This window comes from Vulpes lagopus, chromosome 8, assembly GCF_018345385.1.
Source record: "Vulpes lagopus strain Blue_001 chromosome 8, ASM1834538v1, whole genome shotgun sequence".
Taxonomy (NCBI): Eukaryota; Metazoa; Chordata; class Mammalia; order Carnivora; family Canidae; genus Vulpes; species Vulpes lagopus.
In genome coordinates, this window is record NC_054831.1 from 86889936 (window position 1) to 86917014 (window position 27079).

The following is a 27079-nucleotide window of genomic DNA, read 5'->3' on the forward strand; positions in this document are numbered from 1 at the left end:
CTCTCATTCATCCATCCATCCATCCATCCATCAATTCATCCACCTAACTGTCCCCGGGGCAGCCTCATAAAGCTGCTTTCATGGAAAACACTTCCATCATAAATCAAGGCAACAATCTGAATAATTTGTCCTAGTGACTTTGGCAGTAGGGTTCATGCTGGAAGCCTCTATTTGTTTCTTTTGCTCCAGGCATTTTAATGTCTGTGTCCATGTCTTCAGTCTACAGTCCCAGGGACAAGTCACAGTCCCTTGTTTCAGCTTTGCTTTGCAGTCTCTCCAACGACCCCCAAGGAGAATTTTGCATATGGTACATAAATTATATTTAGAGTCAGGCCATCCCAAATATCCCCTTCACATATGTTGAAACTCTGTCCAGCTCTTTTCAGATAATAGAGTAACAGATTGAAAATGTTTTTTACATCCACACTTTAACTTGTGGGGCACATTTCCCAAATCCACACTCTTCCAAACCCTTCTCATTAATCCACAAGTCGCTATGTCTGTGGGCCCACCTCTCCCTCTCACGGTTTCTCTTTCTACCTTTTTGCTCAGCCCTTTTTCACCCACCCTCTCAATCTTTCTCTCATTCTACTTCCTCACTCCACTCACTTCTGGATCCCCTTCTGATATAAAGCAGTTTAATTCTTCCAAACTTGGACATCTTCACCCATCACCTCTCCATTAACATGCAACAGTGATCGGATTCCCGTGCCTTGAAGTACAGCTAAGAGATAATAAATATTTTTTGTTTTTCTTCCCCCCAAGGAAAAAAAAAAAACCTTTGCTAAGTTGTATACTTAATTTGGTACAGGAGATAATAACTAGAGACTGGTGGTTGCCATTTAACTGTACAGATAGTCATTTGCATTGTCAGCCTTTGGTGGACAGGATTCTGTTTGTTGTTGTCCGTGGATTTCCTCAAGGGGAAGTCTCTGTGTGCCCCTGACCATGTGGGTGGCAAAGATGGCTTCCCTTCTAGATCCAGCACCAGTGAGGGTTCTCCGTTGTGTTGTTTTCTAAGTGTTGGGTATGGATTTGGCACTATGCATTTGCACTGTTGTTTCTGTCCCCTTAATACGAAGAGGAAACAGATACTCCTGAGGCTCCTGGGGTTGGAGGCAGCAGCTCTGGCCAAGGATGTCCTAATGCTCACATTCTCATGTATGTATAAGCCAATGTATAAGCCATGCAGCCTGGGCTTCATCATTACGGAGATCTCCCCAGGTGAACAACCTTGGCCAGAGGCCAGCAGGTCCTCAGGTGTCCCTCTCCTCCCCATCACATACACCCTGCAGTTATAAAGCTACGACTCTGTTCTCTGCCTGTTCCCCCCAATAAGAGGGACAATGATGGGGGGCACACTGACTTCAATTGCTCCCATCATCCTGCAGTTCACAGGGTGAAAAGCTGGAAAGTTGAGGGAGAACATAGTGACTCCTGAAAATCAGCCTGAGTCAACATGAAGCTGATAGGCTGTGGCAGTGGGATTTATGAATCAGCTGAAACATACAGAAAATGAAATCCCTTTTTGTTGCTGAAGGAAACCCCAGAGGCACAAAAAGCCCTTATGTTTTTGGCTTTATTTACACTTACCTATATTCTAAGCAGTAGATAGTCCTAAGTTCCTTGCCTATTCAGTATTTGTTAAAAGATAAGAGTAAGGAACCATTAAGCAACAGCTTTCATGGGCCCTTGGGGATTTTCACAAATTGCTCTAATAAATGAATCCATTAACTGCATGAAATCAGGCATTAAGTGTAATAGAAATTTATAATTCTGCTTCTTGTTATGATTTTTTTGTTGGCTGTCAAGGGTGGAGGTTATCTGTGTATATTTGTTGGGAGCTGGAAAATATCAAGCCCAGTAGACTTCATGTCATCACTGTGTGCTGAGCCCAGCCTTTTGAGATTTGGGGCACTGGTGATATTTAGGGAAAGGCAGAAGATTTTTTGACTTCTCAGTGACACCAAAGTGAGGGCAACATGAAGCTTTTTGGAATATCTGTGCTAAGGCTGGCATAGTTTGTCATCTGTAGCTGCTCAAAGAGAACTTGAACTCTGACACATGAACAGGATAATAAATATACAGTCTTGCCCTGCAACACAACAGTCACTTTTCAATCTGAGATAGTGAGCAACACCATGCAGCCCCAGCTATGCACAAGTTGACTCTGGGAACCTAGGTAAGTCATTCACTCCTTCTGAGATGTTTCCTCCAATCATCCCCATCCTGTCTACCCTCACAGAGTTGTCTGAAGGGTTAATAGGCACAGTATTTGTAACACTTGGAAAGTACAAAAATGTGACCCGACCTATAGGAGATATGAATAACTGGTTATCTTGAGCTAGTTGAAGCCTGGTGTGATCTAGGTCAATGGCCATTGAATGCTAGATTTGAAATAATTTTCCAGTTTATATGCAGATAGAGTTTTTCATTCCCTCTCATGTTTGGGAGAAATTAGTTTAGCTCCTTCCCCATCACTTAGGCCACAAACATAGCAGGAAGGGTGAAGGAGGTAAAGGTAAGGTATGGTTATGTAAGAGAGAAGCCGGGTCACCATTTCAGACTCAGTTCTCAGCTTATGGACAGTTGTTGAAGTGCCATTTATGAAGTCCACTATTTAGGAGACGTTTGTGCTCAGTTTGGTCCTGGTAGTCAAGCGAGCAGGAAAAATGTTAGGTTCTAAGAATCAAGGAAAAGCAAACACTGATGTATTTTTTTAAACTCCTGTCACTGCTTTAGTAATGCAGGATACCCATGAAAGAGAATATTTTACAAAATGTATAATGCCACCAAAAGTAGATGTATAGGCATCTGACAAAGCTGATTATTGGGTATATGTCCTCCAACTAAGTGTATGTATAATAGCTCTCACCTATGGTTCCAAATAGGCTGTAAGTTTCTATCAATGGCATCATCCAAAAGCATTAACTCTTAGAGATAGTAATTAACCTTAGATTCTGTTGAGTTAAATATTAAGTGCATATAAATGTTAAGAGTAACTACTGAAAGAAAGGAAATAGAATGCAGTAATTTCAACCAGCAACTGTTAGGGATAAGGGAAACAAGGTTAAAACAAAACAAAACAAAAAACTACTTATCCAAAGGAATCCAGAAAAAAAATAGAAAATTTAAAACAGTGCTCAAAATTAGGTGGCAGAAATAAATCCAAATATATTTATAATCATGATAAAATGTAAATGGGCTAAATGTACTAGCCACTGGATTTTTAAAAATTCTACCTACACTGTGATTACAAGAGACATATTTAAAACATAAGGACACAGAAAGGTTAAAAGCAAAAAGATGAAAAATAGATACCAGTGTTAATAAGAAGTAAAAATTGATGTGGCTATGTTAATATCAGAGAAATTAGGTCTAGGGTAAAAAGAATGATCAACAGTAAAAGAGATCACTACATAATGATAAGTGGAATAATTCAACAGAAAGATATAAAAACTTTAAACTTATGTATACTTAATGACATAGCCTCAGAACATATGAAACAAAAATTATCAAAAATGTGAAGAAAGCTTGGCAAATCCACCATGGTTTGGTGGGAGACTTGAGTACCTTTCTGTCACAAATGTTAAAGCAAACACACAGAAAATATTAATAAGGGTGTAGATTGAAATGCACAATTCACAAGCTTATTTGAGTGAGCACCCAAGGGAACCCTGCCCCCTTTAAGTAGAAGAATCCATTCTGTTCAGAATGTTCTGTGGGTAGAGCAGAAGTCACTCCTACTCATCCCCTGGTGACAAAGCCTACTCAACTGTACCTTTTTAATGTCTCTTAAAATCATCCTCTCTTCTCCATCTACACTGTGGTTGCTCCCTACAGATGCAACACCTTGTCTCACCTGGGCTGCTAAGGCAGGCAGACGGGGTCTGTCTTCTACAGCATTGCAACCTTCCAACCCACGTTGGACTCTGCTGCTAGGGGCCTTCCCGAGGCATGTGTCTGATCATCATTCTCCTGCTGAGAACCTTTGTGTCAGTGGGTTTTCTTCTGCCATGAGGATAAAACCCAGACTCCACCATGACCCGTGAGGCATTCATCATGGGTCCCTGCCTAACTCTGTTGCCTTGTCTCTTATTGGCTTGTTCTTCTTGCAATCACCCCCACACCCTCACACTCACTCAGAAGTTTTTCTTGCTCTCTCTCTCCCTCCACCTTCCACCGTGGCCTGGCTAGGTCATACTCATCCTTCAAGAATTCATCTAATATATTTCCTCCTCCAGAAAGCCGATAAAAGTGTACCCCCCAGCCCTAGCCTCCCTCCTCTTCCTCCACACCACATACACCAATGTTAGCTCCCTGTATGTTCTTACAGTAGCTCTTCATTTACCCTATGAAAGCCCTGGCTGTAATTGCCACAAATATTTCCCACTGACCATTCAGTGTCTTCCCAGTGCTTGGGTGCAGACTAAGGCCTTATCTCTACCATTTCATAACCTGTATAAGTGTTGAGTCACTATATCGCACCCCTAGAACTAATATAATGTTGTACGTCATCTATATTTCAATGACAAAAAAGAAATAAAACTAACCATTTGCTTTAAAGCAAAAGTTCTTTAAAAAAAAAGATTTTATTTATTCATGAGAGACACAGAGAGACAGAGACATAGTCATAGGAAAAGCAGGCTCCCTGTAAGGAGCCCAATGTGGGACTTGATCCCAGGACCCCAGGATCACGACCTGAGCCAAAGGCAGATGCTCAACCACTAAGCCACCCAGACATCCCTAAAATAAAAGTTCTAATAGGGCCTATAGTGCTCTGAGGACCAGCCTTGGCTTCCTCCCCTGCCTTACCACCCACCATGCTTTTTCCCCAAACTGGCCTTCCATTCCCCTGAAACCACCGCACTCCTGTTCACCCTAGGATCTTTGTCTGCACTGTTCCCTCTCTCTAGAGCACTGTTCCTCCCTTTCCCTCTCCCCCACTTGCCTGGTTAACTCCGACGTTTTAGTTCAAGTCTTAGTTCAAAGCCTTCATGGAAGGCTTTGCTGACTTTCTTTAACTGTGTCAGTTGCCTCCAGTTCTCGTAGGACCATTTAACATTTCCTCAGAGCTCTCACTTCATTTTTTAATCACACATTCATTCTTGTGATTATTTAATTAACGTCTCCTTTTATGACTGGACCGCCAGCTCCACAAGAGTACAAACCAATCTGTCTTGCTCACCATGGTATCCCCAGTACCTGGCAAAATGCCTGGTATCTAATGGGCCCTTGATAAATATTTGTCGAACAAGGGAAGGAATATAATTTAACTAAGGTTACCTGATTGTCTCTTTCGCTAGTCTCTGAAGCTCTGGAATAAAAGCTATGCCTTTTTTTCTAGGCCCTGCATTTAGCACATGCCTGCATGTAATTTCGTTCTCCATGTATTTGTTGATTGAATGCCAGGCCAATCCCTCCTTAGGAGCCTCTAGTGGAAACATGTTATCAGAAGACCTAATTAGAAGGTGGGATCCTGCTGGTATTAACAGAGAGGCTAAAAGAAGAGCCTAAATGTATTTTTATATGAGTGCAAATTAGGCTGGAATATCCTACCCTTGGTTGAAAGCAGACCCAGACATTTTCCCCAACTTGTAGAAGAGATTTTCTTACTTCTTCGAAGGCCATATTTGAGGATTTAAGGATCTCAAAAAAGGGTCAGATCTTTTAGTCTCAAGTTTGACCTATTTATCTCACTGAGACAAAAGTTTGTGGGGTTTAAAAAAGAATCCAAGGTTTTATTATTTCTGCCAAGAAGTGCCAGGTTGGCAGGAACCCATGTCATACCCTCCAGTGAAGGAAGGTTTGCTTGAAGAAAAGGAGACAGAGTGTTCTTCTGTCTTTTCTCCCTTTCTCCACCCTCAGTGATCTGTACCAGGTCTGGGGTAGGAATGCAAGCTGGGCTGAATGGTGGGGCTAGGATGTTGGTGTGCTGCTCTCAGGCCTGTTTTGTTCCATGAGCTGAAATCTCATCTTCCAAAGTTGGCAGCAATTGTGGATGTGGCCATGGGGTGGACTCGACCGTGTGTGCAGGAGATGGTTCCTACAGATTTGTAAAAGCCAATTTTTAAATACTCAGGAATTTTGGAAGCTGGTTAGTAAACCATTAGTGAGCTTGAAATCAACCCTTGTATGAGAGTGTTTACACCACAGAAATTAGAAAATAGTATAAATCTGGGCTGTTTTCTCTCATTTCTTTTTTCTTTTGTTTTCTCTCTTCTTCCTCTCTCCCTCCCTCCCTCCCTCCCTTCCTTCCTTCCTTCCTTCCTTCCTTCCTTCCTTCCTTCCTTCCTTCTCTCTGACAGCTGATTTACCAACATACTACTAGAGTCCAATTTAGTCCTGGCTGGACACTCACAAGCAAAGTACTCACTCAGTCTCACAGAGCCTCAGTTTCCCCATCTGCAGGATGGGGCCCCATTAGCTACTGCACAGAATTGCTGTGTTCAGTGATCACTCTTATAAACTGCTAAGCCTGGGATCCCTGGGTGGTGCGGCGGTTTAGCGCCTGCCTTTAGCCTATGGCGCGATCCTGGAGACCGGGGATCGAGTCCCACGTCGGGCTCCCAGTGCATAGAGCCTGCTTCTTCCTCTGCCTATGTCTCTGCCTCTCTCTCTCTCTCTCTGTGTGTGTGTGACTATCATAAATAAATAAATTAAAAAAATTAAAAAAAAATAGACCAAAGTTTGAAAACTTGTGTTTTAAAGAGTGTTCACAGATGTTAGCTTGATTATTGTTCTCTGTGTATCTTGTTTCATTTTGCCAACCACTTGTGCTATTGATTTAGGATTGAACAAACTTGATTTTAACATTTACTAATACTTTAGCAATATTTGAAAAAATATAATTTTCTAAGTGATTGGTTAAGGCTTGCCCTTGCCACTGATGTGCTGTGATGCCTTCCTCTCATTTCCTTGAGCACGGAATATCATGTACTCGTGACCATTCTCAGTGTATTCCATGGGTTTGTGTGTGACTTTCCAGGATGACAGAGAGCCTGTGGGTTCAATGTCTTTCTCTCCTGTTCTTTCATTTAGAATCCTTCTAATCCTCAAGAATCCGCAGGTCACTGAAAATAAACCATCCCTTGGCTTCCAGGATCAAATATTATTTGAGGGAGATGAAGGTATCATCCTCGAGACTCCAACCACTTCTACTCAGCACCTGCCACAGGCAGACTGTTCTGGAAATTTAAAAAAGAAAATAAAGAGAAAGAAACAGAAATGGAAAAAAAAAAAAAAAAAAAAAGACCTGAAATCCCTACTCCACATTCTGAAATGCAAAAAACTCTGAGAACTAGACATTCTTTCATAACTCAAGTTGTGGCAAAACCTGACCCAAACCATCCTGAGACAATTTAAAGTCCTTATTTGTCACCCTTTGTGTAATATTTGTGTAATCTGGTGCAGAATCACCAGTGTGTTTGATTATGGGGGACTGCCCAGACCCCAGTGAAGTTGCCCCATAATATACAACATATGTACCAAACAACCTTTCTTTTTTTTTTTTTTTAATCATTTTTTTTTAATTTTTATTTATTTATCTATGATAGTCATACAGAGAGAGAGAGAGAGGCAGAGACACAGGCAGAGGGAGAAGCAGGCTCCATGCACTGGGAGCCCGACGTGGGATTCGATCCCGGGTCTCCAGGATCGCGCCCTGGGCCAAAGGCGGGCGCCAAACCGCTGCGCCACCCAGGGATCCCCCAAACAACCTTTCTAAAATCCCTCAGAGAGATCTAGCCCTCAACCTATTCAGATAAGGGCTTCCGGGCCTGCAGTAGAAATCACAGCATCTGTCTTTAAGGAGGTTATAATCTGGCTATACTAGATCAATACAGCTGAGCTTCCAGTAAGAGGGGCATAGATGCCTGGACCACATGTAGCTGGCAAGAAGTGGGGGCCTGGGAATCCAGTCCAGCTGTATCACCCAGCAGCTCCATCCCAGTCTTAGACCCCACACTCCTTCATGAGGAGTAGGACACAGAAACAGAGACACATACATTCCCAGGGACCTCCTGCAGTATCCATTACTTGTTCCCTGCGTTCCGGAGCTTTAATTCTCTGCAGTGGGGCTTATCCATCCCCCAAAGGCTGACCCCCCTAGAGCATTATTCAGTTGGAGGTCAGGAATTATTCTAATGCTTAGAGAAAACATCCTCCAAGAGGAAAAACAGAGCCCTCCATGGCGCAGTGTCATGGAGAGCAAGCCCCAGTTCTGTTTGAATATTAATGGTGTACCCCAGTACAGAGCATCCTGCAGGCTCTCGGCCATGCTGAGGACCCACACACATCTTACGTGGAAGTATCTTTTCTACAGACTGATGCTTTAGAGCCCTGGGCTTCCAGCCAAATGCAAAGTGATTCTACAGGGGCTTTGGGAGCCCTCGGCAGTCCTCTAGCCTTCCCTTGTGGATGTGCCTCCAAAACTCTTTTGAAAATGTTGTGCAAGTTACAATCTCCAGAACCAGCCCTCAAGGACATTCTTTTCTCAGAGATAGCAGACCTCCCAACTCATAGGAAGATGGTCTGCTTGCTAGGTGTTTCTTGTTCTTCCCTCATGACCTACAAAATTTAGCTTTCCAAGCTCAGTCTTTTGAAATATGTGTTATCTCTTTGGAAATGCTGAGGGCTTGCCCTACCATATGTTTCCCAATAGGCTGTTCTGGACATACTCATAAATAATCAGATAAGCCCATCAATAATAAAATATTGCAAGACCTTTTCTTAAACATTTACTATGTACCAGGTACTGTCCTAAGTGCTTTACATACAGTATTTTGATTAATCCTCAGAGAAGTTCCTTAAGGTTGGCATTGCTTTTCCCTTTCCTCCCTCCCTCTGTCCCTCCCTCCTTTTCTCCTTCGTTCTTTCTTTCTTTTTTTCTTTCTCTCTTTTTGTAGGCTGGGAGATAAATGAATAGAGTAATATTCTCCATGTAATCATCTACCCTAGCCTGGTCATGTCCCAGAGTTTAATACTAAGCAGGGGGGCTGCCCTGAACTGAACTCAAGGCAATGCCTTTTAATCCCCAGTCTGCAGCTAAGGACACCAAGGCTTGGAGAGTTTAAACAGTTTGTCTAAGGTCACACAGATAAATCAATGTTAGAGCCGAGATCTGAACGTAGGGTCTTCTGACTGCAGAGTCCATAATTTTAACTGCCATGGAAATACGGGAAAAAGACAAAAGGCCCTTTGGATGAATGATCCTTAGCTTCTCTCTTCTGTTTACTTTCCCCCCCCCCCCGCGCCCTCCCTGCCCCTATAACTCATGTAGCTCCATCGACAGATACTTGTGTCTGTTGAATGAAGTCTTTTGCAAGTTCCTCCCTTGACACAGAACAGTCCCCCTTTCTCAGCTATAAATACTCCCACCAGCACTTTTCTGATTGTCACTGTGATGCTTCCCCAAGATGACCCAGGGACAGTCAAATCCCTCCTGACCCTTTGTCACAGTAGAATCAATTGCCATTCCTTTCAAAGGGCTAGGGTGAGGCCAGAGTCCACTGGGGGAATTCAGTGGATGGTCCTATTTCAGACTGGGCTGGGAAAGGCCAGGAAAAAGGGAAATTCTCATAGACCTGGGTTTTGGTTTCTGCTATGTCATTCACTGATTGCATGACTGGGCAAGTCATTAACCTTTCTGATCCTCAGCTGCCTCATCTGTAAAACAATGCTGATAAGCATACTGCTCTCATCCTGGTGCCATGAGGAAGGAATAGAGCAAGGGAGGCCTCACATGTAATTAGTGCCTAGGAAATAGAAGGTGTTGTTATGGTTGTTAATAAGAGCCGATGGTTTAATGCATTGGTTATTCACATTTCACAAAGCATTTTATACGAATAAGCAACATCTCTGGATGCCTGTTGTGTAGATGCTACACAAAGTACTTTATAATCATTTTGTATTTTTTGTTCATCCTGTTATGTGGGATAGATGAACCCTTTCTCTTTTGCTCTGGCCAAGACAGGTGTGACACAGAGAGGCCGAACAGCTTATCAAAGCAAATCTTTGGCTTAGCCAAGAGCAAAACCCTGAGCCCCAAGACGTCAGTGTGTTATGTCAGCCCCTCTGTCCAGCAGCCTTACTGCCAAGGGTCCCAGGCTCATTCAAAGCACTGAAGAGGAAAAAGGACAAAACTCACATTTCTGCCAGACAGATGATATCCAGGCATCTCTGGAAGAATGGTTAGCAATCCTGGCATAAGATTTTGTGTTTAAGGTGCTTGGATACAAAGGAGGAATGTAAACCCCATGGAACTCGTTTAATATGTCAGAGTCTATTCTGGATCTTGAAAGTGGGCCATGGAGGCCCTGGCTGTGCCCCAGGAGAACTACATTCCTGCAGAGGCTTCTAGCACTATGCAGAGGAAGCAGGTAGGGGAGCAGGGTCCAGGATTTGCAGAGGGACCCAGTGGGTATCTCAGACAAAGGGCAGGAAGAAAAATATTAGGCCGTCCCAGCACCAGCCTGCCAGGGCTTAGTTTTCACAGGGTCTACATTGGGACAGTATAAACCTTGTTTCCTTTTGCATGATTTCTTTTTAAGGACTTGGCTATTTTTAGAGGTCCCTTTCACTTGCCAGTTCTCTTTGATCCCACACAAAAAGTCCAAAAGGGACCATTCTCTCCCCTTTGCACACTTTGCCCTGTTTCAGCATGCCCAGTGGCTCTCGTGGTCCTGTGACCGTATCGTTGGCATTCCACACACAGGCCTATACACAACCCAGCTGTTGACAGGAACCTGGGCGGGTTGGGGGGAGGCGGTTATGGGAAGAGATGAAGGAAGGAGAATATCTCCGAAGGCCCCAGGCAAGGACTGGTGTTTGATAAAGGATGAAAGAGCTTGGAAGTGTGTTGAAATCTTATATGCAAGAAGGTAAACTGTGAGATAAATCTGCCCCTGGTGTCTGGCATCTCCAGGAAGGCGCGCAGTGTGCATTGCAAGCATTGGTGGGTACCAGTCACCTTGACAGTTTGCTCATTTGGCAACTGTGGCCTCTCAGGGGGAGTTTGCGTTCAAGTTGGCAGGTAGTTCAAAGCATGGTTTGCTTTCATTCCTTCAGCTCCTCATGGTTTCTCTCCTTGTTTATTTCTTTTTTCTGACTGACCTTTCAAAGCCATTTATATACCCTGTACTGTCCACGACTCCTCTCTCATGCTTTAGAGATTAAAGTGCTACTATGTTGGGTGGGGTTATTTGAGAAATGGAGAATTTCTACATTACTGGCCTTTGAAAGTAGATTAGGCAACAGGAGGCAAGAAGTAACATCAGAGGGACTTCTCCTTACTTCGCTGGGCTGCCATCTTTCGCATATAATTTCTGCTGGCTTTCAAAGGTTCTGCATTCCTTGGCTCCTTCTTGGTGTTGTCGGGTTCAAGGGGCTCCCCCGGAATTCCATAAATCTAGACATTGAGATGGGCCTATGAAGGTGGGGCAGACAGAAGGTGTAGCATTTTCCAGTGTTTTCTAGTATCGTATTCTCGACCCTCTAGTGGTGGTAAGACCTTTTCGATGAATGTGTTTGTGCAGAAAAGAATAAATGGTGTTGCTTTTCCAAACTGTCATTGACAGGAGTAAGTCATTAGGTTGTAAAGTTTCGCACTCCATAGTGGGAGTTTGATTGATTTGATGTGCAAATATTCTTCACACGGCATTTTTAGCAGCGTAAGTATTACGTGAAGCAGAACATCTGCCTCCCTGAGTCTAATTGTGTTGGGCCCACTCTAGCTAGGAGACCTCTCCTCACTTCTCTGTCTATAGTTCTATAATGCCTATGATAATTTATGATTTTTAAAAAGTTATTTATGTATTTATTTATTTATTCGTGACAGACAGAGAGAGAGACAGAGACATAGGCAGAGGGAGAAGCAGGCTCCCCACAGGGAGCCTGATGTGGGACTCGATCCCAGGACCCCAGGATCACAACCTGAGCCAAAGGCAGACACTCAACCACTGAATCACTCATGCATCCTGATAAATTATGATCTTATGTATGTGTTTGCTTACTAGTTATTGACTGTCTTATCCAATACACCTTCCAATACACACATGCGTGCATGCACACACACACACACACACACAGTGGATTATACGCCTCATGAGGACCCATATTTGGGTTTGATTTGCTCACATAGGACAGCACTGAGATGTGTGCCTGATGCACAGTGATTGCTCGGTAAATACTTGGGAATGAGTGAGTTCAAGAAATATGATCTTAGGAAAGCTGTTCGGTTTAAAGCACCTAACTTACCAAAAATAATCCCTATATATTTATGTATAGTTTCCTTTTCATACAGGTCCATTTAAGTGGGGTAATTAATGCTTGTCAGAGAATAGTGTTTGCTAAGGGAGTTGAAATCACTGGTTACCCAGATAGGACTTCTAAGGAATAGTAGGAGGCCTGTTCACTTTCTTTTCTCTCATTTACCCTTCGATCTCTACATCCTTTCTTTCTTCCTGTGTTCACTAAATGCTAGTCAAGTATATGCCAGTCATCGTAAGACAGGGATAATACTAAACCTACCTCACAGGATTGCTGTGAGGGTAAAATGAGATCATTGTATTTACCAGTTTCTGGTAAAGTTCCTGACATATGAAGAGCCTGATAGATGTTAGCCATTAACATTTTCAGAAATATTAATGGAGCAACTATGATGCACTTTCTGTCTAAACAGTCTCCAGAATCAGGAAAAAGAAAAGCATCTGTACCACCAGGGAGCTTGTGATGATTTTTGTCATTAGTTTTCTTTGCATAGTATCTATTTTAAGAGCAGAAAGTGATGACATGGTGGCCTCTTGGTTTACAGGTGGGGAAGGTCAGCTAGCCAGAACAAGAGTGAGGAAGTGAACAAAATATGAAAATTTTAAATACAGACAGGATCAATATTACAGGCATTTTCCTTTGGCCTTGGACTCCATATGTGGCTTGGCACAGCACTGTTGCTGATCCTGTCTTTTTTTTTTTTTTAAGACTTTATTTATTCATGAGAGACACCTAGAAAGAGGCAGAGACATAGGCAGAGGGAGAAGCAGTCTCCCTGTCAGGAACCTGATGTGGGACTCGATTCCTGACTGGGGCTCACGACCTGAGCTGAAGGCAGACGCTCAACCAATGAGCCACCCAGGTGTCCAAAGGGTATCAAATTTGTGTACTTAGTACCTACTGTCAACCCCCAGCCCAGTCTACTGTCTTAACTTCTGAAATAGCCTCCTCTTTAGTCGATGGCTCCTTCCACCGTTTTTATACACAGAAGGATCTTTGAAAACCTACATTAACCTCATTGCTTATAACCTTCTATGGCTTTTCATTTCCATAAAATAAAATCTGAATCCTTACCAAGGTCTGCAAGCTCCTGGGTGACCTGGCCCCTGACCTCTTACCACTCTCTCCCTTTGCCCACTATGTTCCAGTCACTCCTCCATTCCCGTCTTCTCTTGGATTCTTGAGTCAGTGTGGTCTCTTCCACGTGGCAGCCTTCATGCAAATTGTTCACTTTCTAGCACCTTCCCCTGGCTGGCTCCTACTCACTCTGCAGATGGCAGCTGAAGCCACCTCCTCAAAGGTCTTCCCTGACCTCCCAACCTAGGTTCTGCCCCCATCCCCATCCTCACTAGTCTCTTTTGTGCCTCCTGTTCTTTCCTTCCCAATGCTTCCCATTATTTGTAATTAAGTGTATATCTATCCATGTGTTCATGAGCCTGATGTCTTCCTCCCCTAGTAGACCGTAAGCTCCTGGAGGGAAGAAGCCATGTCTATTTACCATCTTCTCCCCAGCCCATGAACAGTGCCTGGCAAGGAGGGGTTGCTCAATTATTTGTTGAATAAAAGGGACTGAATGAATAAATCAATCTTCAGCTTGCAAAATCCTGACCTCAGGACACTGCTGTAGACAAAAGGACTTTCCTATCCCATTCTGCTATTTGTTTGTTGTGAACTTTGCTCTTCTAGAGCAAGTGTTTTCCCCTTAGATTATTTTTATTGGAAAAAGTGAAGCAAATATAGAGATAATTATTGATTGTCACTCATCAAGTCTCTGCTCCCTATCACCAACATCCCTCCTGGGAGCCTGCTGCAGGATTCCTGGGAACCACAGGAAATAAAGTTCACTAAACCACTTGAAATGTTTTTATAAAAATAGATCGGACTTGACCTTCTTCCTGTGGAAGGGCCTCTTTCCTTTGGGCAAACATTGCAAAGAAATGTTATCTGCTCTTAGAAACCTCCCACTTCAATCATCCTCTTAGCAGGATTTATCTGGACTTAGAATCCTGTTCTGAAATGGTCTCCCTACTGCCTGGGTCATCACCTGAGCAAATTGCACATTTATTATTTCCATGCTGCTGCTTTATAGTACCCTGACAGGCTAGATAGGAATCGAGGCCTGCAAGATCTATGGGGACATTCCAGTGCTTGGTTGATCTGCCCTCAGGGGCAGTTTCATCCTCACCGGAGCTTAACCCCACTTTCCTGGGACTGCAGTACAGGTGTGCCACCTTCATCATTTTGATCATTATCCCCTTCCCAAATTCCTTATTTGTGAATTTTATTTAAATTACTGACCTATGGTTTTACTTAAATTTAATTTCCTATTTAAAGGAAGCTTTAGAGACACCTGGGTGGCTCAGTGGTTGAGTGTCTGCCTTCGGGTCAGGTGGTGATCCCAGGGTCCTGGGATCAAGTCCTACATAGGGCTCCCTGTGGGGAACCCGCTTCTCCCTCTGCCTGTGTCTCTGCCTCTCTCTCTGTATCTCATGAATAAATAAATAAGTCTTTAAAAAAAATAAAGGGAGCTTTATCTCTGGAGTGTTAAATGCAAAAGCATCCCATGAACAGAAGGCAGTCCTCAAATACAGTGAAAGGGCAGCTGTGATTGACTTCCGCTTAGGGGCCGTTCCCTGCCCCTGCAGATTTTTCACTTGCAAAGAGAGAAAAGCAATGGAAAACATAATTGTACCAAACCAAGGCTGTCTCCTTGAATACAATCAAAATGATTGAAGGAAACATCAAGGGGGTCTCCCTTTCTTTTTGCAGTGTGATTGAAAGATATCTTTGCACCACTCAGAATTCTGTATCAACAGGGACACATGCCCCTACTTTGGGAAACAGAGGGTTAATAGTTAGGGTCTGTTGCTTTTCAGCAAATGAGCCTTGGATGTCAGTCCCCTTAGGAACCCTTAAATGCAAAAGAGAGATAGAAAAAAAATAAAATATAGATAACCAGCAATAAGAAGTCTTTAAAAATTATCCCTGATCCTATCAGCCAAGATAACTTCTGTTAACATGTCTATTCGTAGAGATTGAAGCCTTTGGCAAAGGGCCTTATATATAGGAATATCTGAGGTGTTTTTGAAAACAACTTTCTGTTTTCTTAGATTTATTCATTGTTTGCCTGATTTCTATTTTGTCACTACCTTTATTCGGCATTTTTCTGATTTGGGCTTACTTTTACTTTACTTTGCCCTTTTATTTATTTATTTTCCTGCAGAATCTTGGGCCATTAATATCAGACCTTAAAATATTTTTCTTAAATATGAGCAGCTAGAGGTAAAAGTTTCCCGTTAATAATTGTTTTAGGGGATCCCTGGGTGGCGCAGCGATTTGGCGCCTGCCTTTGGCCCAGGGCGCGATCCTGGAGACCCAGGACCGAATCCCACGTCGGGCTCCCGGTGCATGGAGCCTGCTTCTCCCTCTGCCTGTGTCTCTGCCTCTCTCTCTCTCTCTCTCTGTGACTATCATAAATAAATAAAAATTTAAAAAAAATAATTGTTTTAGCTGCCTCCCCAAAATTTCATATGCTATATTTTGTATACTGTTCAGTTTAAATCCTTCTATAAATTCTCCTTGGATTTTTTTTTCTTTTGATGGATTATTTCAAAGTATGTTGTTTAATTGAAAATATTTGCAGTTTTCCTAGTTATGTTATGGTTTTTGATATCTAATCACACTGTGATCAGAGAATTTATGCCATATGACTTCAGTTCTGTTAAATTGATTCAGGCTTGGTCTGAAGAAAGTAGAATCATGATTCCACTTTGTAAAATTATATACATATATAGTTTTATAATCTGCTTATTTATAACCACACTTTACTAAATAATTAGGATTTTTTTCCTCGTTTATAAACATAAATCTACACCTCCATTTGTAATGGCTGCATAGGATGATAGGATTCCGTTATGTGGACCTACAAAACTCTGTCAGCTAATCTCTCGTTGGACACTTGAGTTGTGTACTGTCTGTCACTCTTATGAACAAAACTACTGTAGTCATCTTTGCACCCCACACTCTTACTTCCCTGGGGAGGATTTATGGAAGTGGAATTGCTGGGGAAAGCACATGAATTTTGCTAGGTTTTTTACTCAAAATATTCAGAAAGTTTCCACCCATTAATGGGTTTAAGTTACATTTTTATTCCTTGGCTTATGCGTGTTTGTTTTTGATGTATACATCTGCTCTTGAAGGTAGAGGAGAAATCTATTTGAAAGTTTCAGACCTGCTGATTTTGGTTTCAGTCACCTCATAAAATGGGAACCTCGCTCCTTTTGCCTAACATTGCTCCTGGGATTCACAGCACCCATCTTGGGATTTCACTCCAGGCGTTTCTGGACACAAGACCCAACCCAAGTGTGGCTCTTCCAATATGGGCTTGGGTGCTTGCCAGAGTCCATTGGGCTAGGTCTGAGGCAGGTAGAAGTCCCCAGGGTAGCAAGGGCGACAGGCAGCTTGGAGTTGACTGATGCTTCAGCTGCTTTTCTCCTCTGTTGCACCACCCTTACCTCTCAGCTCTCACTCACCAGCCCTGACCACTGTTCAAAGCTCACCTCCTCCATAAATCTCCAGGCACCCATGACTGTTTAATCCAGCAATTCCCAGACCTCTAGTAAAATTACCTGTAGGTATTTTATGTCTGTCTCTTTAATCCACTATAAATTTGTAAATGTACAGTAAATTCCTTTTTTAAAAAATATTTTATTTATTTATTTGAAAGAGAGAGAGCGAGAGAGCACACAAGAGCACACACAAACAGGGGGAACAGCAGAGGCAGAGGGAGAAGCAGGCTCCCCACTGAGCAGGGAGCCCAACGTGGGCTCGATCCCAGGACCCCGGGATTATGATCTGAGCTGAAGGCCGATGCCTAACCAACTAAGCCATCCAGGCGCCCCTTTATAGTAAATTCTTGCAAAGGGGACCTCCCCTCCCACTCACTAAATCTGGGGCTTTTGTGCCTGCCACAGAGTGCAGTATTGAAGGCTGTGAATAAGCACTGAGATAAGAACCTGAGGTGAGGCTTGGTCCGGCCAAATACACACCGCAGGCAGCTGCGAGGTCTTGCTCCTGGAGCATTCCAGGTGGCGTCTGTCCTTGTATTTAAAATAAGAGACACCGGGATTCAGAATGATGGAGATGATCTCTGAGTCACCTCTTTATAGATGGACTGACTGCGGGCAAGTTGCTGCTGTTCCCTGAATGCATGTCCTCACGTGAACAGCGCTGCTCACAGGGCAGTTGTAGAGATCAAACTGATAAAAGCGTGGGGAGTGACTAGCGCGGCACGCAGCCTGCGAACTCTGCGGCCGTGTCTGGGGGCTCACCCGGGCCGCCGCCTCCTGCTGGCGCGCAGCCTCCTGCGGGCCCTGCCCTCCGTCGGTCCGGGTCGGCGGGGACGCGCTGGAAGGGCCGCTCGGCTCCGCCCTTCCCTAGAGGAGGGAGGCGGCCGCTTTGGTTCGAGGACTTTGCATCCCCCTCGCGACTCGCGAGGTCCACAGGTGGGTTGCTCAGTGTTGCATAAAAAAAAAAAAAATGTTGCTCATACATTGCAAAATGTATATTTTGCCCAAATTCTTTAAATTTTTCTTAGGCCTTTCCCATTTACCTTGAGCAAGCTTTTCAGTACCCAGGGGAGCCCAGGAGCTCACACAAACAGGGGAGCCCAGGAGCACCTCTGAGGTTCTTCCCTGAGCTGTCCGGATGTCGGTAGGCACAGGGCGTAACTCTGCCTTTACCTCCTGAGCCTTGGTCCTCAGAGAGGGCCCTTCCTGCCAGGGGACGACGTCAGGGCCCATCCCCCAGGGGTTTGCTTGCTTGCTGGCTGGCTGGCTGGCTTTCATTCAGATTTTCTTTATTTATCCATGACAGTCGCAAAGAGAGAGAAGCAGAGACACAGGCAGAGGGAAAAGCAGGCTCCCTGGGGGGAGGCCCATATAGGACTTGATCCCAGGCCCCGGGAATCACGGGGATCAGGACATGAGCCAAAGGCAAACGTTCAACCACTAAGCCACCCAGGGGTTTTCATTCACTGGGCCAGACTCACTGAGCCTGAGTCTGGGCTGGCATCTGCAAACTCAACACATCTCCCTAAGGGATTCTGGTGCATGCCAGAGTGACAGCCCCTGGTCTGGGAAATCCTTTCTACATGGAGAGAGAGAGAGAGAGAGAGAGAGAGAGAGGGAAGGAATTCAGCCTTGAAAGGGAAAGGCCAGCTTGATTATTTTTCTCCTTTTCAGCAAAGTCACTGAAATATCTCCAAATCTACTCTCCTTGTTTTCTTTAAAAGCAGTGGCTCGAGGGACACTGCCCATTTTGATATGTTTATTTTTTTCTCTTTCTTTCCATTACTCATATTTCCTTTACTCAATTATTGTTTGTCCTTGCTGGGGAGGAAGAGAATAAAACGGAAGGTAAGACAAAATGGGTGAAGGCTCCCGGTCCATCTAGGCCTGTTCTGCTGTGTGAGACTGGGATGGGAGGGCTTCTAGTCTGTGCAGCAAGAGGCCCAGGCCACCAGCAGACACTCCAATGCATCTTGACTTGATTTGGATTGTTGCAGAGCTCTGGTTTACTGACCATGGTGACACGGGCCCTATTTCTCCAAACCGAACCAGAAACCAGTTCTAAAGAATTAACTGAGGCCTAGTCACAATATACAAGCCAAAGCCCATGATGAGACCAAATCAGGCCTCCTGAGTGAGGAATGTCATTTAGCTTAGGATTGTTATGAGGTTCTGTTACGTTTCAGTTTCTCTCTGCCTCCTACTTTAATCAGTCAGGTCGTTCCCAAGAGTTCAAAGATTAGAGTACTCCTTTACTCATTTGATGAGCTTCCACTATGTGCCAGACAGGGGGAATATAGTGGGGAACAAGGCAGGTGCAGTGAGGACCTCGTGAAGTTCACATTCTAGTAGGGGAAGACCCACTATAAAAAGGGATTCCCAGTGAACTGGATATTGCAGTGACATCCAGGGACCCATGAGGGTTAGATACTGGGTACAGTATCTGAGAGATGGGAAGACTTTCTAGAAGAAGTGGAGTTTATATTCCTAGTGAATAGGAAAAAGAAGGTAGCAGGAAGAGTATGTGCTAAGGTCCTGAGTCCAGGAAGAACACATTTCATTTGGGGAGAAAATAGTCCACTGTGGATGAGGAGAGATGGCTGTGACTAGAGATGGCAGGGTCAGGCCATGCAGAGCCCTGGAAACTTTTCTCTGGAGGACTGTGGGAAACCACTGAGCGGTGCAGGCTGGGGTATGACATAATCAAATTAGCTTTTTAAAAATGTCACTCTGGCTGCATAGTAAAGAAGTAGGGGAGGAGAGGCAGAAGTAGGGAACAGGTGCAGTAGCCCGAGTGAGAGGCAGTGGGACCTCAGATAGGTGATAGATGTGGGCAGAGGCCACCTGTGGTGTCCATTCTTCCCAGCTTCCCAGCCAGGATACACTGGATCACAGACGCAGGAGCCTCCTTTGAGAGAGACAGCAGCATTCAGCCAGTGCATGGTACTGAGAGAGGAGATTAACTTGGATTTTAAATTCATCACTGCCAACTATACCACAAAATATAATTTCTGCATGAAATGGCTGCTCTGAGACAGTGGGTCTCATTGATCTTCAATAGCAGATTTAGAAATGAGGCACCGTGACATCTTAACAGATGACAAATAATGCTGGGGAGCCAGAGTGCCCTTGCTGCCTGACCTGCCTGTCTGAGCATTGAGGGCTGTTGTCCCTGCTCCTCTCCATCCTGCTGTGACTCACCAAATGACTGGACAGATCGTCTGTCCCTCTGTGGCATGTGTATGACCTCAAAGAACTGAATTTCCGAGTCATGCTACTATGCTTTATAAAATGTACAAGATAGTGTCACTCTGGGAGTTTTAAGGGCAGGTGAGACAGCCTGGAAGAGAAGGAGCAGACCAGCCAGCTCTCAAGATGCCTGCTGGTCTTAGGATGCCCTGGGGCCTGGTGACACCACAGGGGATGGCTGAGGTCATCTTAGGGCGCTTCATTCATTCACATAGCAAATGGCTGCTAAGAATCGACTGTTCCCGACCCTGTTCTCAGATGGCGAACAAAGCTTGGCAGTGTCCTTACCCCATGGAGCTTACATTCCAGTCATTTCCTGAGGCAAAACCAGTGACCCGCACTGCCTCCACTCTCTCTTGGTCTTGGTGTTGAATAAAAAGGCCCATGTTCCCTGGCATCGGCCCCTTCAGTCGCATCTAACCAGAGTGAACGTCCATCTTATAAATGTGCCAAGCTTGCTCTCACCTCCAGGCCTTTGAACTTGCTTTTCCCTCGGCTTGGAACTCCCTTTGCCAACATTGCCTCCCACCCCAAACGCATTCCTACTTCTCCTTCAGATGTTACTCAAATAAGCCTTCTTTTACCACCAGCCCCAGGACCAAGCCCAGCCCTCCAGGGGTTGCCCCTTATCCCTCTGTCCCTCACTGGTGCTGTTTCCCAGACTCTTTCTCTCTTTCGACTTTGCTCCATTAGGAGATAGTCATTGCCTGTGGTGCTCAGCTTTTTATCTGCAATGTCTTGCACAGTCATGGTATGTAATATGTGCTTAATGAATATTTGCTGAAAGGAATGAGGGCAGGAGGGGGATGACGAGCTGTCTGTATGGCACAGCATATTGTTTTGTTAAAAAGACCTGTGCTGTGCAGAAAAACCCCTCATGAACCAAAGCGTGAGAAACTGTGCTAATTGCCAGTTGCCATACTGAATCCCAAGATGAATGTATGTTTTTAAAGATTTTATTTTATTTATTTATTTATTTTTAAAGCATCGGACTTCTTCTTTTTTTTTTTTTAAAGATTTTTTTTATTTATTCATTTATGACAGACATAGAGAGAGAGAGAGAGACAGGCAGAGGGAGAAACAGGCTCCATGCCAGGAGCCTGACATGGGACTCAATCCCGGGACTCCAGGATCGCACCCTGGGCCAAAGGCAGGCGCCAAACCGCTGAGCCACCCAGGGATCCCCTAAAGATTTTCTTTTTAAGTAATCTCTGCACCCAACGTAGTGCTCAAACTCACGACCCCGAGATCAAGAGTTGCATGCTATACAGATGGAGCCAGTCAGGCGGCCCCAAGTATGAGTATCTTTGATTGATTACATCAATATGACGTTAATGCTACATATTTTCTAAAACCATTGCTCTCTCCCCACAAAAACTGACAGCTCAGAGAGAGATGAAAAAAACCAGGGAAGAGATGAGTCAATCTGTTATTATTCATTAATTCGTTCAACAAATACTTATTAAATTAAATTCTATGATTTATCAGGCACCGAGGACACAGAGGCAACAGAAAAGCCAAGTCCTTGCTTTCATTGTCTCTTTTTATTCCTGTAGGGGGAGATACTTGCATTTTTAAAGAGTGAACAGCTGACTAAGACAATCTGAAACAATGCCAATTCCTCTATCCCTCCATTGAAATCAGATACCTGTGGCCGGAGAGGGGGAGTGCACCAGCAGGTGGAGGGTGGTAGGGGTGTCTCTGAGGGTCACACTGAGCTGTGACCTTTGAGGATGAGCAGGAGTTCAGTGGGTGGGGTCAGGGATGTGTGCAGAGCCCCGTGTGCCCAAGTGTGCCTCACTGGCTAGAGGAGACTGCGTGATCCTCAGGAGCAGGGAGCTGGCACATTTCAGGGAAGAAAAGTCAGGATCTAAACTTCGTTCCAATTGTTAGCCCAGAATAGGCAAAGGACTCAAAATAACTCACCAATTGGTGGGCCACAAGAGCTAATATAATCTCTTCCAAGGACAGATGCTTCTCTGAGGGCCAGTGCTGCCTCCGTCCTGCACCTGTCCTGATCCTTACCAAACTCATTGTTTCCTCCTGCAGCGTGTTGGCTGGAGCGGTTTGTGGCAGTCGCTATATTCCACCCAGCAATTATAGTTATTTGCATCCTCTGGTTGTCCTCTTGAGTGACTTTTCAGCTCCTTGGGGACAGGGATTGGATCTTAGGTACTCCCTTCCCCCATGGACACACTCTTGTCTTGCGCTTAGTAAGTGCTCAGTGAATATGTGCTGACATTTACTAAATTGGGTAACTAAGATTTCTGGCTAGTATTTTCAAAATATGCCTGTTTTAAAAAGAGCCTTGATTTAGGGGAAAGGAATGGTAATTTGGAACATAGAACTCTTGAGGGAGACCCACACCCAGATGGTTCTAGTCGAGAAGTTTTCCGGTGAGGATGGCAGGATAAGAAAAGCGAGTTGTGGGGGCCACAGAAAGAAGGAGGGCCGTGAGGACTAAGTGGCTAATATGGCTGTTTCAGTCCTGGTGCTGGTCGAAATCCATTGAAAACAGTCTTGTATGCTACTTCCAGCACGATGCCACAGATTTCCACATTCGCTCTGAGATTTCTGCTGCCCCCTTGGTTGGTGGGTTGGTTAAGGGGTTGGTTGGGGTTTCTTATTTCCTTGGGGTTGGGGTTTCATATTTCCCTCCCTTTTCTTCCAGTGGGAAGAAAGAAATATATATTTTCCAAATATATAGAATGTTTTGTCCTGATTAATCTAGATAGATGCAGCTAGAATGTGTCTTTAATTATCATTTAATTAGTATTTTTAAAAGTGAATTAGTGTTCAAACTGGAACTTATATCATGGAAATTTGGTATCACTACTAGAAATATATAACCGGCACTAGTTGCTGCAGGAGGTAGTTGTAAAAGTCAGAGTGATCAGAATAATAGCATGTTAGGAAATTAAAAAAAATAAGAAGTGTATAACTATAAAGTCGAATTTGTTTATGCTGTCTTATGAAGTGCTTCCTAGATGTTGTCTCATTATTTCATAGAGCGGCACCTTAGTATATACTGCTACTCTCTTTTTCATAGATAAAAAAAACTGAGCTCTTAAGAAATTAACTCCCAGAGTGAGGAGGTCTTTTGATCTGAATTATCATTTAGCTTTTTGTTGGCAAATGGCATGTGTGAAGAGGACCGCATTAATTTCATGGAGGTACAAAGTAGAAAGATGGTGGAGCCAGAGCTTATTAACTGCTAAAACATAAATTTATGTATGAATTGTTTGCTTTTGTAAGTAAAGATCAAATCTAATGAAGCTTGGAAACACAAGGCAAAACAGCAAGGGTGGAAGGGAGCTCTGAACTGGGGGCGGGGAGTGAAGGGAAGCATCCGCTGTTAGCGGAGGGGTCGCTGCCCCTGGGCTCCCCAGGGCACCACGGGGGTTGCTGGGCAGTGATGTGGCCTTAGGACAGGATGAGGAATGGCCTGATGAGAGAACAGGGCTACATGGAGACAGGGAAGGAAAGAGAGGGCCCCAGTGCTTTGCTTTTCTCTTGGCTGTAGCTCATTAAGTAAACTCAAGTTCATTTTCCCTGTCCCTTCAGACGAGGTTAAAATCCTGATGGAGGCCTGAGGGGCTAGTCCTGTGGGGCCTTCTCAGGGTCAGAAAACTCACATGCAAGCTCCTTTGTTTACATCACAAATCCAGCTGCATCGTGCAAGTGCTTGACCAGCCACTGACTCTCAACTCAAAACAGATGTCCCGGCTGCACAGGGGGAGCACGCAGGGCTCCTGCACGGGTGGAACTCTGTCTTGATGAGTCGGGGAAAGGACAAGAGACAGATGGCACTAGGTATGCCAGGAGTTGACTACAGCAGCAACCTACTAGACCTGGCTGCGTGCTGGCTCGAGCCCCGTGGGCTCCCAGAGGAGATACTCAGAGAGGACTGGAGAGGCCAAGCTGCAGTTTTGCCCCAGCAAGTGAAATTTCTGTGTGTGTTGGACAGTGGCGTTTCAAACTGCCTTTGGCGGGGATGTGGAAGGAGATGAGGTCCCCTAGGCTCGAGGAGGGGGAAGAGGGATCAGAACCAGGATTCCGCTTGGATCTCAGTCCTAGAAATTGCTCTTCTAGTTTCTGTCTATGTAACATTTTTGAATGTTATCCATATGGTAGATTGTGAAATAAATCTCTGCTGATAAATAAATGATTATCTAATAAATGATGAGGTTAATCATTATGTTAGACTTTTTTCAGGTAACACTTACTGGTTAGAAATGTCAGGGAATGATGAACAACAAAGTCCTCCCTAAAGAACCAGGCATTTTCACATACACTAGATGCAGGAAGCCCCGTGTCATCTACACACTTATTTGAACAAACCGGCTTGCATTACATACTACCCTGTACTCTGTGAACTGATACTCACACAGATTTGCAAAATTGAACATTCTGATACAATTCTTCCTTGAGGGAAAGGATGAAATCAAGGCAATAACAATTATTTCAGATATGAAGAACTGATTTTAAAAGACAGTACTATATAGGTATATATAGTATATATATATATATATACTGGAAAGTGAGAATACAAATCACGCACACACACATAAATGTGACAACAGCCACCACTGAATGGTATGGTTATAGATGACTTTTGTTTTCTTCTTTGTATTTTTCCATATTTCCCTCCCTTTTTTCCACAAATAGCATGTATTATTTGTACAGAGAAGTTTTCATTTTGAAAATCCATTAAAAATGTTCTGTACCGTCTCACTATAGTCTATGGGTCCATGCCTTGACTTACTGCTACAAATTCTTCACTCATGGCTCCCTCTAGAACAACAGGCCTTCTCCTCTTCAGATAAAATCTGAAAATTTCTCAATTGGGAGCAATTGCTATCTTTAAGATTCAACATGGTACCCATATAAGAGGTAATACATGAGGGACTAGGCTTCCAATCCCTTATGATGCACTTAGCACACACACAAAAAAAGACTCTTTCTAACATGATTGTTTTTCTTCCTCTGACCTTTCCGTTCTATGGCTCCTGTCAGCAGACTCTAGTTACAGTAAAGCAGATCTGCATTTGCATCCCGCGCCACCATCTGCTAACCACGGGACCTTGGCCAAGTCATCTATAATCTTTGCGTCTCCGTCTGTTTGTCTGTAAACTAATAGGCTTATTATCAGGAGTAAATGAAATAATGCATGTAAGTTCATGTTAGCACAAGCAGTAAACGTTGGCTATTATCATTGGTATCTCCTTGGCTTGTCCCTGCTATCTTTTACAACCGTTATATGGAAGACATTTTTCTGATTTAACTGGTTTTTATAAGTTTAAGGCATCCTTTGAGAACTGGGGCCTTCCATAATGGCCTCAGGATCCCTTAAAAAAAAGAGAGAAAGGCTTAGAATGTAATTCCTCCTTACCTGCTGGCACAGGGCTCGTTTCCCCACAGAAGCTTCAAAGTCTGGTTGAGCAGCAAACTTCACTCCCTCCAGAAACCCCTGGGAGCCTGGCTGCTTGGCCCCATTGCCTGCTTCCCTCAATAAGCCAGCGCTCTCTTTAAACTGTTCCTTTTGGTTTCTGTGACTCAGACTATCTTAGGTCATTCTGAGACAGGCTTCTCCTCCCTACCTTCCCTACTTCTACCTGTTGTCCTGGACATTTGTCATCCTTTTGACTGCCCACTATGTGAAGCCACATCTCCTCTGTGAGGGGTTGCCTACCCCCCAGGGTCTTGGTCTGGCTACACCCTTCCTGTGATATTGGACCACCACACCTTGCAGTGATTTCTTTGGGCAACCCCAGGTTCTCTAGATTCTTTTTCTATTTATTAGTAGTCAGAATCAATTTTGGTTGCTCACAATTAAGAAACCTAGCCAGCTTCTACTCCAGCATAAATCCTTCAGCTGTTAGTGCTTCAAACTCTCTGTGATTCTTATGTCCTATCATTTCTTACACTTTCCTGGTTATGACATCATATTAGAACTGTCTTCTCATCTTCCCCAGACTGTTAGCTCTGTGAGGACCGGGACTAAAGCCATCTATATCGCTGCAGTATCTCTATCAGGTAACAGAGTGCCTGGTACGTAGTAGGCCCTCAGCACATGCCACATGGATGAACAGGCAAGCAAACCTTGCCACACAAGTGGGGACCAGAGCAACCACAGTAGTTTCACATGGAGAATCAGTTAACTTGCCAGCTTTCTGATAACCTGGCACCATGCCCAGTCTGATTCTAGGGGAAGCCAGATTTCCTTTAGGCTTTGGCAAGGAAGGGGATATTCCAGCAGCATCTTGAGTGGGAGGGTGTGATGTTGGCCGCGTCTTGAAGTGGGTGAGTAATCCCCCAGGCAGCACTTAGCTTTAAACTCTGGCTTATAACTCGGTCATCTCCTGAAGCTCCCAGCTTAAAATGGAAAGTGGCATTACTCATGGTGGAGAGCAGACAATAAAAAAAACATTTAGGTGGGGCCCGACACAATGGAGTGAGTATTCCCTGATGATGGATGAGAGCATCTCCGCCCTGAGCACCCTCAGCCCCGGCAGACAGCTCAGTCATAGCAGGGCTTTTGAACAACACCTCTAACTTAGCTCATCACTCAGTACCTTGCTCTTTGGGGTATTGGAAGACACTGTGTTTCTCAGCCTACAGCAAGCTCAGTGGGAAGAAATGCCCCTCGATCCATATGAACAGGTGGTATAAAGCAGTGGTTGCAAATGTAAACTCTGGCATTCAACAAACCTGGGTCTGAATCCCAGCTTGTTTGTTCTAGCTCTGTGACCTTGAGTAAGTTATTTAACTCCTCTGATCCTCAAGTTCCTAACTTGTAAAATGGGTTAAATATCTACTTGTATCTACTACAAGGTCATGGGAAAAGTAAATCAGACAATCTGTATAAAGCTTTTATCACAATGCCTGGCACATAATCAACACTCACTAGATGATTGCTGCTGGAGCTGATAATGTTCTTTGATCACTTTCCTCCCACAGCCTCCATTACTCGTCCATACTTTCTGGTGTTGTTT

General features: G+C 44.1%; 2 protein-coding genes and 1 non-coding gene across 5 annotated transcripts in view; 1 reads left to right on the forward strand and 2 right to left on the reverse strand.

The window, feature by feature from the left end:
* The window catches only part of LOC121496848, a 235849-nt gene that overhangs the window by 107849 nt on the left and 100921 nt on the right, over window positions 1-27079 (forward strand). The gene's annotated exons all lie outside the window — the stretch shown is intronic.
* Window positions 1-27079, reverse strand: part of FGF1 (fibroblast growth factor 1) — an 87877-nt gene that overhangs the window by 22798 nt on the left and 38000 nt on the right. The window contains exon 1 of one of the 3 annotated variants that reach the window (XM_041765626.1): window positions 3863-3886. The exons of the other annotated variants lie outside the window; for them this stretch is intronic. The gene's annotated coding sequence lies outside the window, so the exon portion shown is untranslated. Of the gene's footprint in view, window positions 1-3862; window positions 3887-27079 lie in introns of those variants that run through there. 3 annotated transcript variants of the gene reach the window in all.
* On the reverse strand, window positions 8899-9019 carry LOC121498366. The gene has a single exon (XR_005989745.1). It is a non-coding gene; the product is annotated as a small nucleolar RNA SNORA36 family (small nucleolar RNA).